Source organism: Saimiri boliviensis, chromosome 2 (genome assembly GCF_048565385.1).
Source record: "Saimiri boliviensis isolate mSaiBol1 chromosome 2, mSaiBol1.pri, whole genome shotgun sequence".
In the NCBI taxonomy this organism is placed as follows: domain Eukaryota; kingdom Metazoa; phylum Chordata; class Mammalia; order Primates; family Cebidae; genus Saimiri; species Saimiri boliviensis.
The window spans coordinates 48,928,264-48,944,296 of record NC_133450.1 but is presented as its reverse complement, the minus strand read 5'-3'; the positions used below and the strand labels follow the sequence as shown (position 1 = coordinate 48,944,296).

Genomic DNA, 16,033 nt, shown 5'->3' with positions numbered 1-16,033 from the left:
TCATTACTTCCCAGCTAGGATTATCTCTAGCTGGCTATGTGTCCTTGGATCACATGCCACTGTTCCTTTTCCAGGCTGCCAACTCTGCAGAACCTCTTCCAGGTTCTGGTAAGTTCCTCATTCCTTTGGACCTAGAGGCCCTAAAATCTGATGTTAACTCATATTAAACCCTAGGCTGCTGTGTCAAATATGTGGTTCCCCTAAACTGATACCTTTGAAAATAATCCCTTTGTAAATAAATCCTGTTTGAAATAGTCTATTGTTAGCGTGCCATCTATTTCTTGTTGAGACTTTGCCTGACATAAATGGAGAGGGATGAAAAGCAAAGCAGGTGAGAAGACATATCAGAAGTTAAAAATACATATTAAAGTATTCAGAGGGACAATGAACATTGTTTAAGTTTATTTAAACCCGATGGTCATCTTAAAAATGAAAAAAAAAAGGAAAAATGGTAAGAATGTAAGTAGAGGTCTTAATTCTGAGATATTTAACCTCACATACAGTAAGTCCTCATTTAACATGGTAGACAGGTTCTCGGAAACTGCAACTTTAAGGAAAACGATGTAACAAAACCAATTTTACCACAGGCTAATTGATGTAAACAAAAGTTTCTATGTCATTTTTCTGGTAATAAAAATATTACCAAACTTCTAAAGACCTACAACATGTCTACTGTTAAACACTGAAGTAAATGTGAACTACATACACATTTAAGAAAGATTAATAAAATATTAATTATTTGCCCAATTTTTTGGTGCATCAGTGAGTTACAACAGTCTTGGTGGTGCATTAACTCAAGAAATAAATGTGTGAAAAGCCAAAATTGTAAAATGTGTCTCCTACCACCAGGTCGTTCAAAACAATGATATAGTAGGCTCGTTGAGTGCTTTCCTACTGAATCACTTACTGTGATGCATTTGTTTATCACATACTTTACAAATTTTCATTTTATAAGCTGTAGTCATTCAAACTGCTTATTCCAGGTTTAGGGTAGCAGGTTGTCAGGGCCTATCTCAGCAGCTCAGGGCACAAGGTGGGAATTAACCCTGGAGAGGATGTCACCCCATTGCAGGGCATTCTCATACCCATACCACACTCACTCAGATGGAGACCATTTAGACACCCCAGCTAACCTAACATGCACATCTTTGGATATGGGAAAAAACTGAATTACTCACAGAAAACTCTTGCAGACATGGAGAGAATATGTAAACTTCACACAGACAGTGACTCTGGCTGGTAATTAATTTTTTTCCCTTTAATGTTAAAACCAAATTATATTGAATTAAATAACATTATTGGAGGATCTGCTGTATGTTAGCTCATTCAACAGGGAAATGGCATGTTGAATACTGTTAAAGGAATATGATTCTCATGGTAACTTTATGTAGAATAAACTGTGACCCAAGACCCTGGAAATAAGAGGTCCATGATGTAGCAAGCCAGTTGGAACAACCTTACTGACATCAGTGTCAGAATGCATATTTGAGAGGATATCCAAGTGTGGTTCTTTTACACTCTTAGTCCTGCATCACAGTTTGCAGATTCTGATCTTGTCTGGCATGCCTCATCTGTGAAGTGAATTCCACCTGGATGTCAAGCAAAGTGATGACATGACATGACAAACAAACTGGGAATTCAGAAGAACAGCTCTTTTTGGCTGCCAATAATACTTTAATTTGTATCCCATCACCACTAATTGTTTTCTATCACACTGTTCAAGGCCTTTAGCAGCATTTGATATTCCATTCTAGGTATATTTCAAGTCTTTATTGCACCAAAACAAAAACTCATTAGTGTCTTGCTCTGCCTCCTTTTAAACCCAGTGTTTTCATATTGTCCCTTTGCCCACAATGGGCCTTGAAATGTCTCCCTGTTTATCACCATCTGCAGATTTAATTAATGTGCTGTTTTGCTCATCTTCTGGATGATTCATAAAGATGTTGAATAAAATCAAACTTAATGTCACAACTTGTGGCACCCAGTAGTCACCTTTCTCCAAATAAACACAAATAATTTGCTTTTGCATCTGTTCAGTCTCTTACATTATTCTCAATCTATATGAAGCGTGTTCTTGATTTGCTCCTGAGTTTGCAATCTGAACCAGGAGTCTCCCTCAGAAGCAGCAAGTCCTCTGTAGATTATACTCCCTGTCATTAATGACATAATCCAATGCTATGTACAAGGAAAGGTGAAGCAGATTTCTAAAATGATATAGTCTATATTTTAATAACACTTTGGAGATTCTCACAATGTCATTACAGTTACTATATGATTTGGCCTTTTCAACAACCGGTGACTTTATAAAGCAGGTTATATATTTCTCATGAGGAATCTGAAACTCAATTTACAGAAAATTGATGATAGTTTCAGTTTAAGATTCTGAAATTCATACTTCCTGATGCCTAATTTGGTGTTCTAACTAGTTAAAATATGCAACCTGAAGTTTAGATATTACAAGTTTTGAGGAAAATAAAACTTTTACCATACCTTCAATTCAACGTTTGAGAGTGAAAGGTAGGTTTTAAAAATACCTAGCAGTATGAATTTTAATTTTTTCTCAATGCTTTTGCGTGTGGTGGTTCTTACTGATACCAAGCTAGGTATTAAAGGCAAATAAATGAGAAAATAAAAGGTAAGTCTTGTAAATATTCTCTTATAAGCAGTATGTACTTGTATATATGCCCATAGATAAGGCTCATCTTTCTGTTGGCTTAACAGAATGCTCACAATAATTCAGAGTCAGCTAGGCTTTTATTAATCCCAGTTTATTACTTATGAGCGGGTTGTTCCAGCTGATTTTCTGCTTCACAGGAGAGGTTTTACTACTCCTCCCCCTTAGGCCTGGTCTTCTCCCTTCTAGTGCTCAATGATTGAACCCTGAATTCATCCCAAGGCCACAGAGACCTCTGGCCTCTATTAACCAGCACTCAGTTTCTTCTAAAGGGAAAAATGCAAGGAGCTGACAGCATATTCTTCACTTGCTCTTGCCTCTGGGATGATCTGCAGTAGAGGGTTTCTCATCTTAGCATTACTGCTGATTTCCAACTCACTGCAGAGCTCCTTTCTGAAAGGGGGCTGTCAGGAGCTCCTGGTCATGTGTGTGTGCAGGAGCTCTCTGCCCTGTCCAACCACGATGATAAAGAGCAGGATGCAGGACAAGAACAAACGGCAAAGCTGAGTATTCCTTCATTAAGTTCCTGCCACTGGCCAGTTCTTAGACACTGTAACAATTAGTTGTGTGACCCTTGAGGAAGTTATATATATTCAGTTTCTCTCATTTATAAGAATAATAAAAGTAAAAACTTCCACCGGCACAAAACACGTAATGTGCCAGAAAAAGTTAAAGTCATACTTTCTTGCATGCTATACCTCATCTCTTCTGTCTCATAAGTAATTTCAATTGTCTTCAAAACTTACTAACCAAATTATTAAATCGTAAAGGCACATGCCTTCTTTAAAAGGTATTTACATATCTTATAAGGAAACTATTTTGGGTGAAGTTTTATATATCTAGGAAAAAGCAGAAAGTAAAGCATGCTTTGTTAGCCTCATGTTAAACTTTTAAATAAAATTACAACCAAAGATGTAAATAAAAAGAAAATGTCTCAAACCCATTGTTCAAGGTATAGAGTAGAATTTGGTGCATAAATCCCATCATTCACTTCTTCCCAACAACCCTCTGAGTCCTGATTACAGAGTCTAAGCTAAAGGGCTGGAACAAATGGGAATCAGACTTCAGTATTATTGATGGTATCAGGATCTGAATGTATCAGGAATCTGAAGACAAAACAAGTTTTTCTTTTCCTTCAGAGGAGGCCAGGTCCACAGAACTGTATATTCAACCTGACCTGGTTCTGTGGTTCTATTTGTCACATCACATGATGTGGTTAATTTCATGTGTCAACTTGACTGGGCTACAGGATACCCAGGTATCTGGTAAACATTATTTCTGGCTGTGTCTGAAAGAGCATTTCCAGAAGGGGTTAGCATTTGAATTGGTGTACTGAGTAAGTCAGATGGCCCTCCCCAATGGAGTGAGCATCATCCAACATGTTGAGATGAGTCAGTGGAGGGAACAGAAAATAAAGCTGAAGTTTCATCCACCAGAACTTGTAAGTTTTAGTGATCATTCCCCTTCTACAGCTAGAGATACTTCCACTTCTCTAGCTAGAGATACATGAGTAAGTAATAAATGGTTGCTTTTTACATCATCGCCACAGTCATAAATTTTACATAGTTGCTCAATAAAGTTGGTGTTGGAAGTTTTCCCAATAAGAACACCTAATGAATAACCAGTTATTTACCTGAAATTCTCTAAGGTATTTGGTCTCAAGAAGTGGTGATGAAGGGTAGTGTTTATTTAGTATAAACTTTGTATCAGGCACTTCACATATATTATCTCATTCTCCCACCTAATTCATATGTTAGATACTATCACAAATATTTCAGTGATAAAAAGCCTGAGGCAACAAAGGCAGAGAAAGTTAAGACAATATGTCCAAGGTCACATAGACGGAAAGAGGGTACAGGCAGGGTGGGGATCTAGCTAGGATTTAGCTCAGAGCCCAAGTAGCAGGCTACACGTGTCCAGCAGTGAAAAGAAGCAGCAGACAAACAAAAGCAGACACATCCACACACACTGGTAATTTATAATCAGCTACACTGTGGAACTGGGAAATATACCCTGGCAGAAAGAATTCCATCCATGTTTCAACACTTATTTCTCTTGTCTATCTCCCATATCATGGCATCTCTCACTGAAGGCTATACAAACCCTTCTAAACTCTTCTGTGAAGGAGCTAAACCCTTGGAAATTATATTCCTTAGACTCTCTTACCAAAAGGGCTTTGGTTATGTTCCATTATAAGAAGCCCTTATATGGGATTTGGGAGGCAAATGGGAAGAATAGACCACTATTTTTAGCATTAGCTGAGGGTAGATGCATAAGTGAAAGCAGAGCTTCTGGGATTCCTCTCTCCTGTGGCCCAGGCTGGAGTGCAGTGGTGCAGTCTTGGCTCACTACAACCTCTGTTTCCTGGTTCAAGTGATTCACCTGCCTCAGCTTCCCAAGTGGCAGGGATTACAAGCATCTGCCACCAGCTAATTTTTGTATTTTTAATAGAGATGGGATTTCTCCATGTTGGCCAGGCTGGTCTCGAGCTCCTGACCTCAAATGATCCACCCACCTCGATCTCCCAAAGAGCTAGGATTACAGGCATGACCACCACACCGTTAGCCTCTACTTCTCTGTATTAAATTTGTTCCTACTCAAAATATCTACAGTGGCTTAAAAAAAAAAATCTACATCAAGGGTTGGAAAACTGTGGCCCAAGAGATAAATTTGACTTATAATCTGTTTTTGTAAATATCAATTTACTGTGTTATAGCTACTCCCACTGATTAACATTGTCTGTGGCTTTTTTTTTTTTTTTAACTTTATAAAGGCAGTTGAGTAGTTGCAACAAGAAACCAAAGGGCTCATGTGGTAGCCTCCAAAGATATCCGTGTCCTTATTCCCAGAACTTGTGAATATATTAAATGATAAAGAGACTTTGCAGAAGTGACTAAGGATTTTGAGATTGGAAGATTACGCTAGATTATCAGAGTAGGCCTAATGTCAAGGTCAGAGAAGGAGAGAGATTTGAAGACGGCTCTGCTGCTGTTTTTGAAGACCAGAAGGGGTCACATTCCAAGGCATGTAGGTGGAGAATTGGAAAAGGGAAGAAAATAAACTTTCTTCTAAAATCTCAAGGAAAAGCAGAGCCCTGCCAATATCTTCATTTTAGGTCTTCTGACCTCCAGAGCTTTAAGATAATATATTTGTATTGTTTTAAGCCATTAAGTTTATGGTAGTGTTATCACAGGATAAAAGAAAACTAATCCAACCTGGAAAGTCTAAAATATTCACTGGCTGATTCTTACAGAGTAAGTTTGCTAGCTCCTGGTCTACCAAATATACTTACTTAGGGGTGATTCTGGTTAGGGGAAGAGTATTTTCTCTGAGACAATGAATAAAGAGGTTCTGGTTGGCTATGTTTTGTTGTGTCTTTAGCTTTTTGAAGGAAGGAAAGATAAAAGAAAAAAAGCTTAGTATACATCCCTTATGTTAAACTCCAGTTTAAAATTATCTTCCAGAAAATCTAACCCAGGATAGATATACTCATCAAAAATTCTGGGGCCACAACTAAAATCTTCACAACCAGAGAGGAAAAAAAATCTTTCTCTACTATGGAACTAATTTCTAGGAAAAAGTTTTTGTTTGTTTACTTTCTACTGTTTCTTCTTCTAGATAATTAGTCCCAGTCCTGGACCAGTTGATAGAGTGGTAGGAATAAGAAATATTGTGTAACGTGCCCATTGCTTATACCACTGGAGCAGGCACTGTATCAGTAGATTTCTTGAAACCAGATGGTTGACCAGGACACAAATTACCCATGTATTCACTTGAGAAAGAGAAATGAATGCAGATAAGGCAAAATAAATGTCCTTTGACATATCTTTTTCCCACAACAAATTCTTATATCAGATTGTAAAACTTAAATTCATGGACATGATTTAATAGTAATGTTTTCATATGATGGCATCTATTTAATACTAGAAGAATTCTAATCTAATTTTGCATGATTTCACTAATATGCATTTTAGTTAAAATGATATAACCAGAGTCATGATTATGGCTCAGTTGTGTTCCCCCAAAATTGATATGTTGACATCCTTGCTGTGTCTTTAATGTGAAGACCTGAATATTGCCAGTAGTAGAATAGTCATTATCCAAAACCCACTGGGAAAGCATTTGGGGGAAAAAAGTATCTGGTTTTTTTCCATCGACTGCTCAACATGCATATTCCTAATTTCTTACATTATGCATTACCACCAATTTTAAACACTACGATTTTTATCACAGGCTGCCTCCACATCACCATTTTTCTTCCATTCTAATGAGTTCAGATCATCTTTCTTGATCATGACTTTGGTTATTTCCCTCCTATGGCTTCCTCCTCTTTCTTCTTTATATAAAACTCAGACACTTCAATGGCCACACAGTATTACTTTAAATTGTTTCCTTCTCCCACATCTCTTTCCTGCATCCTTTGTTATTCATCATGTTGTGTCCCTTGTAACTTTTCTGCTCACTCTTCTCATTCTTCCAAATGCTTCACAATTTCCAGAAATCCCGTAGTGTACAATTTAGATTAGCATACACTTGCACCTCTGTGATCATTTCTTTCCTGCTAACACTCTGTATAGGCCACAGAAAAGGAAGTATTTGGGTGACATATTTTTGAATTATACAGGACAGCTTGGCAGGTACCAAAAATTTTCTACTCACAGATTGATTGTCTCAGACAATTCTAAAAACACATCTGCCCTCAGTGATTTAATTTGCTTGATAGTAAATCCATTGTAATCTACTCAGATAACAACTTGCTATTTATATCAAACTAGTATCCAATTCTGAGATGTTAAATATAGGATTCTCTACATTTCCTGACAGTCATTTCTAATAAACCATGGCGTACGCAAGAATGAACATTTAACTTTATAGAGCATCAGCTGCAAGGCAAAAAGGTTTAAAGCACCAGGTCAGATACAAGCCACAAGAAAGACCTCTATTTCTAAACTAAATAGAGCATTAGAAAATTTTTAGAGCTAGAAAAGACGCTACAGATCATCCATTTCAATCCTTTTAGAAGTAAGGAAACCAATACAATTTGAGAGCTCAGACAGCTCATTCAAGGTCATATAGCCAGCTTGGCGGGGGTGGGGCGGGGGGTGGAAGAGTCAAGTTTGAACACAGAGCCCTGGCTTCAGCACACAGGCTTGGTGCTTTTCCTGTCATACCCTGAAGCAGTACCAAAGAGTCCGCTTTGCACACCAACAGTTCTTTCCATTTTTACAGAACAGATTTATTCTACCTGGAAGCTTAGATAAAGACATTGTATAATATCAACAAAATGAGCTGTCCTGAGTGCTAAACTTTTTCCTGTAGAACACAGGTCTGCAAGATGGGGAGCAGGATGGCTGCTGTCTTTAACCTGAGACCTGGACTTTAAAAACATGCAGAGGAAAACAATGTCTTTGTTGTCTCAAGAGGAAAACCATTCCAATAAATTTCTAAATCTAATGTTATAGATAATTAGCCCAGCTATGGGATGTTACAAAGGAGGATACATTTGCCCAGGGTAGTGGCATTGTTCTGTTTATCTTAAGAGCCTATGCAAAGAAAACATGTTTTATTTTAAACAAGTATCAGTGACATTAAGAAAAACTAGGGAAATAGAAAGAAAACTGCAGTGGTGTGTTCAGTGGAATGTGGTTCCCTAACACTTTGGGAACCTCATCTGGCAAGCCCCTTTTACTTCCAGATAACTTAGAGGAATGTTTTCAATCCAAGAAAATCCAGGGAATGCCAATATAGGGAAAAACAATGTTACTTTAGAGTCTATCTGTAAAAACCCACACTAGGTTATTATGTTTTACATTTGATTAAATTTGTGATCATATATATTAAAGTACCATTCAGATAACTTCATAACCTACTATTCCATTTAATTCATTTAATCATTAAACATAGACACACATATAACAACCAGTATTGAAATTAGAGTGTCATAATAACTTCACATAAATAAAATGCCATCGCTATGAGTAATTTTATAATTATATCAGTTATCTTTATGTCTAGGAATTATGGTTCATTAGCTGTTATCAAATGTAAATTGAAAGATCAATCATATTTAAGGGGAAAAAAATACCAAGTACAAAAACCATGTTATATAAGACACATTTCATTAAAATACAATGCAATAAAAAATCATACATTTTAACCCTCTAGTTATTGTACTGTGCCAGCCTAATAAGATTGGTGTTGAAGCCTTATTCAGTATCTTTAAATTCCAGGATCTGATGTTATTTAGTTTTTTTGACCATTTATTAAAAAATATTAAGTGAAGGTTTGTTCTGTGCCTACAAATGTGCCTGGCTTTGAAGGACAAACAATGAAATTTGATGTGGCCTCTGCACTCAGGGGCAGATAATGACTTTATTTCTGCATATTATAGTCATAACTTTATTTCAGACTGATTCTTCCTGTCCAAAGCCGCCACTGAATAAGGCACTATAGTAGGTAGAGGGTCTGATCAAGATGTACATGGAGTCAATCTACTACTCGTAGTAAATTTATTTCACTTTACAGAACAAGTTCATTTTATACAAATTAGCCCAAAGTTCTAAAGTATATCTTATTTTCATGATTTTACATTGTATATTTAGAAGTGGTAGAAATAATTTCCTTCTTTTAAAATAAATCTCCCAACAAACTGAAATTTTGGTGCCAAATCAATTAAGATGCATTATACGGTGCTGCAGAAAAATCACTAGCCAGGGAAAGGGGATGCTTGGGTGCTAAGCAGGGCCAACCTATGATTTACAGTCTGTACTAGGGTACCACTGAGACTGAAAGAGGGTACTTTTATTAGCTACACCAGGACAACATGTGTCAGTGGGGACTGCATCTGGAAAACCTGGGCATACACATATCCTAGCTCCAGTACCAGGTCTGCCCTCACTAAACTGTGTTCACAGATGACAAGTCAGAACAAGACCCACTACTTCTTAAAATGCTCCACTGGCTTTCTTCATCCTTAGAATAGAATATAAAGTTCTTACCAAGGAATGTATGGCTCTAAAAGATCTGACACTGGACACCCCTCCAAACTTGGTCTACCATTCTCTCCCATTCACTCTCTGTTTCCCCTCATCTTCAGCCCGCCAAGTACAGTCAGGCTCAGAATAGCTGAAGAGTCCATGGCCTTGAACAATCTCCCCAGATAGTTTTATGGCTCAATCCTTCTCTTTACTCAGATATTCCTTCAACAAGGACCTCTCAACGCACCTTCCCTGACATCCTGTATCACCTTTCTCACACATGACTTTATTACTTCTATTATAGTTTTTTCTCTTCATAACAATTTATTCCTTCCCTTATGCTTTGTATCTGTTTGCTTGTTTATTTTGGTCTCTACCCTAGAATGTTAGATGTATAAGGTCACAGACTTCTTGTTCAATATTATATTATATCTCCAGGACCTAGAATAGCATCAGCACATTTCCACCACTGGAAGAGTATTTGTTAAATAAATGTTGAACGTATGAAAGTATTTATAACTGCTCTGACCCTAAGTCCTTGTGTTACATAAAAAAGTTTGACAATGTGACTTGTTTTCTGATTCTTCTTTCAGCTTCTCCATGCAGTCAGTCATCTCCCTTCTCTGTACACTCATAGGCTGATATGTAGCTCAATTATTGCTCTTATCACACTGGCCATCAGCAGTCATGGAAGTAAGCATCAAGACATGAATGAGTAGACTGTACCTTGGGAGCTAATTAGGAAGCCTTAAATGGGCAAAAAGGGGTAACGTGACAGTGAAAATGCAGTCAGCAGTCAGATCTTGGAGGCCAACTTTATAAAACAAATTAAAGAATTTGTATTTCATTCTAACGCAATGAGTGGTCATTAAAGAATTTTAAACTGATGAGTAGTATCAGAATTGCTTTTCTGGGGATAAATCTGGCTGGTTTCAGAAGGATAAAGTGTAGTGTTAACAGGACTAACTGCAGGAAAGTCCTAAGGTGTTCTTGGCAGTGATTCCATCCAGAAATGACTGGTCTGATTAGGGAGAACCCTGGATAGATCCACCTCTCTGTATCCCTTAGATTTATTATTTAATAATCTTACTGTCTCTCCAGTTTAGGATTCTGCTATATTGCTGTGAGAGGGAACATAAACTATTTTGCAGCTCTATGGAGTGGGTATGCTACAGGAATGCTGGTACACCTGTAGTTCCAGTTAGTTAGAAGACTGGGGCAGGAGGATTGCTTCAGGAAAGGATTTAAGGCCAGTCTGGCCACCATAGTAAAACCCCGATTATACAAAAAATTTAAAGAGTTAGCCAGGCATGGTGGGACATGGCTGTAGTTCTACCTACTCCAGAGACTGCTTAATCTCCGGAGTTCAAGGCTGCAGTAAGCTATGGTGGCACCATTGCACTCCAAACTGGGCAACAGAGACGCTGTCTCTTAAAAAAAAAAATAAAAGGGGAAAAAAAAACTCACTGCATGGATTACTTAATCTAGATTCCTTTTCCCAGATTGTCACAGATTGCCTTTTATTAAACAAAATTCTTAGTGAAGAAATTCAACATTTTAGGTGGAACAAAACACACTGTTGTTATGGCTCAAAGTTATTACTTAACCTATAATTTTAGTGAGCTATAGATATCCTGACACTTCGTGGACCTATTAAGGAAATTAAAAAAAAAAATCCTGTTTAAGAATCTCTGTTCCAAGATAAAAGAGTATTAATGACAAAATAACAGATTCCTGTGTTAGGTTTGCTTAAAAGATTGTCATGATAAGAATCACAGGACATGTGCTTTAATGTTTATCCAAGCAGTACTGCTTTCTGACACTGTGGTGGTCTAGTTAAAAACCATAGAGTCTCAGGGTGTCTCTGTCTCTCTGTCTTATTTCATTCTGTTTGTGGGGGGATGTGTGTATAGACACATATTTGAGAAAGAGAGAGAGAGATCTCTCCAGAATAGAACAAACTTTGGTAGATGGTGCATAAAGTATGGAATAATTCAGGGACATGAAAGTTATTCTATTTCCTGACAGCTCCTGTTAGGTCTAGAATTTTTAGAATTTCTTCTTTTGTCAGGACAATAAGGTTTCAGTTAAAATAAAAAAAGTTGCTGGGCTGGGCACTGTGGCTCATGCCTATAATCCCAGCACTTTGGGAGGCAGAGGTGGGCTGATCACAGGTCAAGAGTTTGAGACCAGCCTGGCTAATATGGTGAAACCTCATCTCTACTAAAAATACAAAAATTAGCTGGGCGTGGTAGTGGGCACCTGTAATCCCAGCTACTTGGGAGGCTGAGGAGGGAGAATTGCTTGAACCCTGGAGGTGAAGGTTGCAGTGAGCTGAGGTCACACCACAGCACTTCAACCTGGGTGACAGAAAGAGATTCTGCTCTCAAAGAAAAAAAAAAGTTGCTGGGAAGGTTAATCCACTAGCCCTTTAGCTCAAGTATATTAGTTCTGTTGTCTTAGGGAAGAAGAGCTTTTAAAGAAAGTGATATATAGGACGCAATTTGTTAAAACTATGTAATAATGCATATTAGAGAATATTTAGAAAACAAGTAAAATGAAAAAAGTTAAAATCATTCATAATTGTAGCACCCCTCTATAAAGTATTAATTTTTAATATACCCCATTTTACATTTTATATGTGATGTTTAAAATAAAAATTCTTGTAAAGGGCTACAAAGTATTTCACTTTCTGGACATACCATAAGTAGGTAATACATTGCCTAGGGTTAAAATTTATAGTTGCTTTCAATTTTTAATTATTATAAATAAAGCAATGAATGTTTTTGTAGTTAAATGCAAATGCAGTGTCACTACATCAAAGGATTTATGCACATGATTTTTATACATATTACAAAATAGACAGTTTCTTCTTATACCTTATCAGCAGTTGTATGAAAATATCCATTTAGTCAAATCTGTTAAATTTGGGAATTTGCATTTTAAGAGAATACTTGCCCATGTGGTAGATGAAAATGGTGGTTTATTTTTTTCATATTTTCTTGGTCCCTAGTGAGGCTAAACATTTTTTATAACATGGCAGATGCTAACGCAGTAGAATGGCTGCCTCCCGCCATCAAGATTAACTTGCTGAAAACAGCAAGAAACATCACATAACTGTGAGAAATCCGTAAGGTAAAAAGGGGGCTATTTTGACCTAGTGCTGGAAGGGTATAACTTTGACAAGATGCAAGAGGTAGCAAGGGAAGGCTATGGGGAATAAAAGAAAGAAAAAATCACTGGATCTCTAGCAAAGACATAGAACAAACCCAAATGCCCATCAATGATAGACTAGATAAAGAAAATGTGGTACACATATACCATGAATACTGTGCAGCCATAAAAAGGAGAGCATGTCCTTTTCAGAGACATGAAAGGCTGGAAGCCATCAGCTTCAGCAAACTAACACAGGAACAGAAAACCAAACACCGCATATTCTCACTCACAAGTGGGAGATGAACAATGAGAACACATGGACACAGGGAGAGATACAACACACACTGAGGCAAGTCAGTGGGTGGGGGGAGAGGAGAAGGAGAGTATTAGGACAAATAGCTAATGCATGAGGCTTAAAACCTAGATGACAGGTTGATAGGTGCAACAAACCACCATGGCACACATATACCTAGGTAGCAAACCTACACCTTCCTCACTTGTATCCTGGAACTTAAAGTTAAAAACAAAACAAACAAACAAAAAACAACTTTGGATCTCATCTCTTGCTTCTCCTTCACCCGTACCTTAAGACAAAGAAATACTTGACAACACACCTGTGTGTATTCATATCTCTAGTCCAAGTAGGCTCAAGAGTAAAATCAGAGCAGAGTAGAAGCTGGTGTTTATAAAAAGCTAAGAAAAGGCTGGGTGCGGTGGCTCAAGCCTGTAATCCCAGCACTTTGGGAGGCCGAGGTGGGTGGATCACGAGGTCAAGAGATTGCGACCATCCTGGTCAACATGGTGAAACCCCGTCTCTACTAAAATACAAAAATTAGCTGGGCGTGGTGGCACGTGCCTGTAATCCCAGCTACTCAGGAGGTTGAGGCAGGAGAATTGCTTGAACCCAGGAGGCAGGGGTTGCGGTGAGCCGAGATCGCGCCATTGCACTCCAGCCTGGGTAACAAGTGCGAAACTCCGTCTCAAAAAAAAAAAAAAAAAAAAAAAAAAAAGCTAAGAAAAAACAGAGTAACCAACTCAGACATCTGAACCCAAAATGTTAATCGTTATGTAAATTCTGATACATATAGATAAGCTCTTTACTTGGGGCAGATTTAAAGCATAAGAACTCAAAAAACAATGAAAACAACTTTTATCAGATGAATGCTAACCTAAACAGAGCTACTACAACATAATTAATATCAGATGAAATTGAGTTTTGAACAAATAATTACTAGGCTTTCAGAAGGTTATGGCACCATGGTAAAATTTCAATTCATCAAAAAGGTGTAGCAATTTTAAATATGTTTACATCTGATAAAGTAGCTTTAAATAGAGATGAATAATCAATTTGAGTGTTTATAAATATCATTGTAGTAACTGCAACATGATATCAACATACTTTGATTATCTACAGGTCAAGCAGATATATCACTAAAAATGTAAAAGATATGAACATCATATTTAAAAATGAAATCTAAGTTACCTGTAGAAAGTTCTGGCAATTAGAATGTGGGTTTGTGTGTGTGGAGAGAGAGAGAAGTGGGAAAAGAGAAAGGGAGAGGAAGAGAGGGAGAGATCTACTGAATACATATATAATTCTTCACAACTAAAAGTTAATATGAAAATGAAAAGAAATAAAATACCGCTAAAGTATTTGATTATTTAAATAGACACAGAACATGCATTCTATAAAATTAACTACACTTATTCTAATGAATAAAAACCTCTTAGATATTTAAAAGAGAAAGAAAAGTTTCTTAATTATCCTAAATAAGAAAACATTAGAAGTATTGCCTTTATAATCAGGAATGAGCCAAAGATGCTCACCAACCCCTTTTCTATCCAAGACCACAATAGAATTACATTTTGAATTCATTCAATCAACGTGCATAGCTCTGATAATCCCACAATGGAGAGATTGTGGATCCATGTGATCTGTCATGCACTGCTCCTTGACAGGTAACTTGGTAAAGCCACTTTGTAAAAAAGAACAATGATATATCTATCCCAAAACTGAATAATCTTATACCCTACAACCTAGAGCCTCTATTCCTAGGTATAATGATATCACAAGAGATATATACCAGAATGTATCTCTTGTACATGTATCACAAGAGATATATACCAGAATGTTCCTAGCAGCACTGTTCACAATAGCAAGAGCCTGGAAACAACACAAATGCAAGTCCATAGACATCCAAGAATGAACCACTGCAACAAAACATGAGAGCCTTTATATTAAATTAAAAACAAATAAAATATTTTCTTAGGAGTACATGTAAATGCAAAGAAATGCGAAACTATGTAAAAGGGAAAGCAGGAAAATGAAAAAGACAAAATTCAGAATGACAGTTTCTTCAGGTGGTAGTTGGAGTGGAAATAGATGGAAACTACATGGTAATGGGTAGGTTATTTTCAAGTCCTACCTTTGTTTCATGTGGTAGGTTCGTGGATGCTTATAATATTATTAATATAATTATTGTATCTTATTAAGTGAAGTGAAAGCAGGTCCTGTATGGGTCAATGATAAGGCTATGTCATAAACTTATATACATCTGAAATCCGATGAGAGGAATAAGATTTTCGCTATTTGAGTGCAAAAAAGAAGAAGAAGAAAGAAGAAGAAGAAGATTAAAACAAGGGACAAAAGCATAGGGAACCACATGGGTAGTAAAGACAAACTATCTTTTTCTTGTGTTTTCCTAGTATTTGCCCAACCTAGAACACCCAGAACATTGATTAATATAGCAAGCATAGTAAAAACCACTCATTGATTATTGTGCTACAAGAAATAGCCATGTCCAACCTTCTTAGGTTTTAGTTCTCATCTCAAGTCATATATAATATATGAATCATTTTGGAGGATAAATATCACAGAGACTTAAAAGGTAATGTAAATAATTATATACTCATCTATTCAGACATATCCAATATGAAATATAGCTTTGGATAGCTACAGTTGGCACTATAACTAGTTACATTTGAGGCGTGGATGATACAAAGATGGAAGGATATAGGCCATGATCTAGTCCATGATTCATGGATTAAAATATTTAAAATTAGAACTTTCAGAAAATTAGATTATACTTATAATTTTATATATCTATAATATAGATATATATCATATGTCTTATAATTGTGCTAGAAGTAAACCATATTGGAAAATAAAGGAAGAAATTATTACCTGGGATAGTCAGAGACTACTTCACAGGGGATGTGACCATGG

At 36.9% G+C, this 16,033-nt stretch overlaps 1 long non-coding RNA gene across 2 annotated transcripts in view; it reads right to left on the bottom strand.

The window, feature by feature from the left end:
- The window catches only part of LOC141583563 (uncharacterized), a 455,143-nt gene that overhangs the window by 227,231 nt on the left and 211,879 nt on the right, over positions 1 to 16,033 (bottom strand). The gene's annotated exons all lie outside the window — the stretch shown is intronic.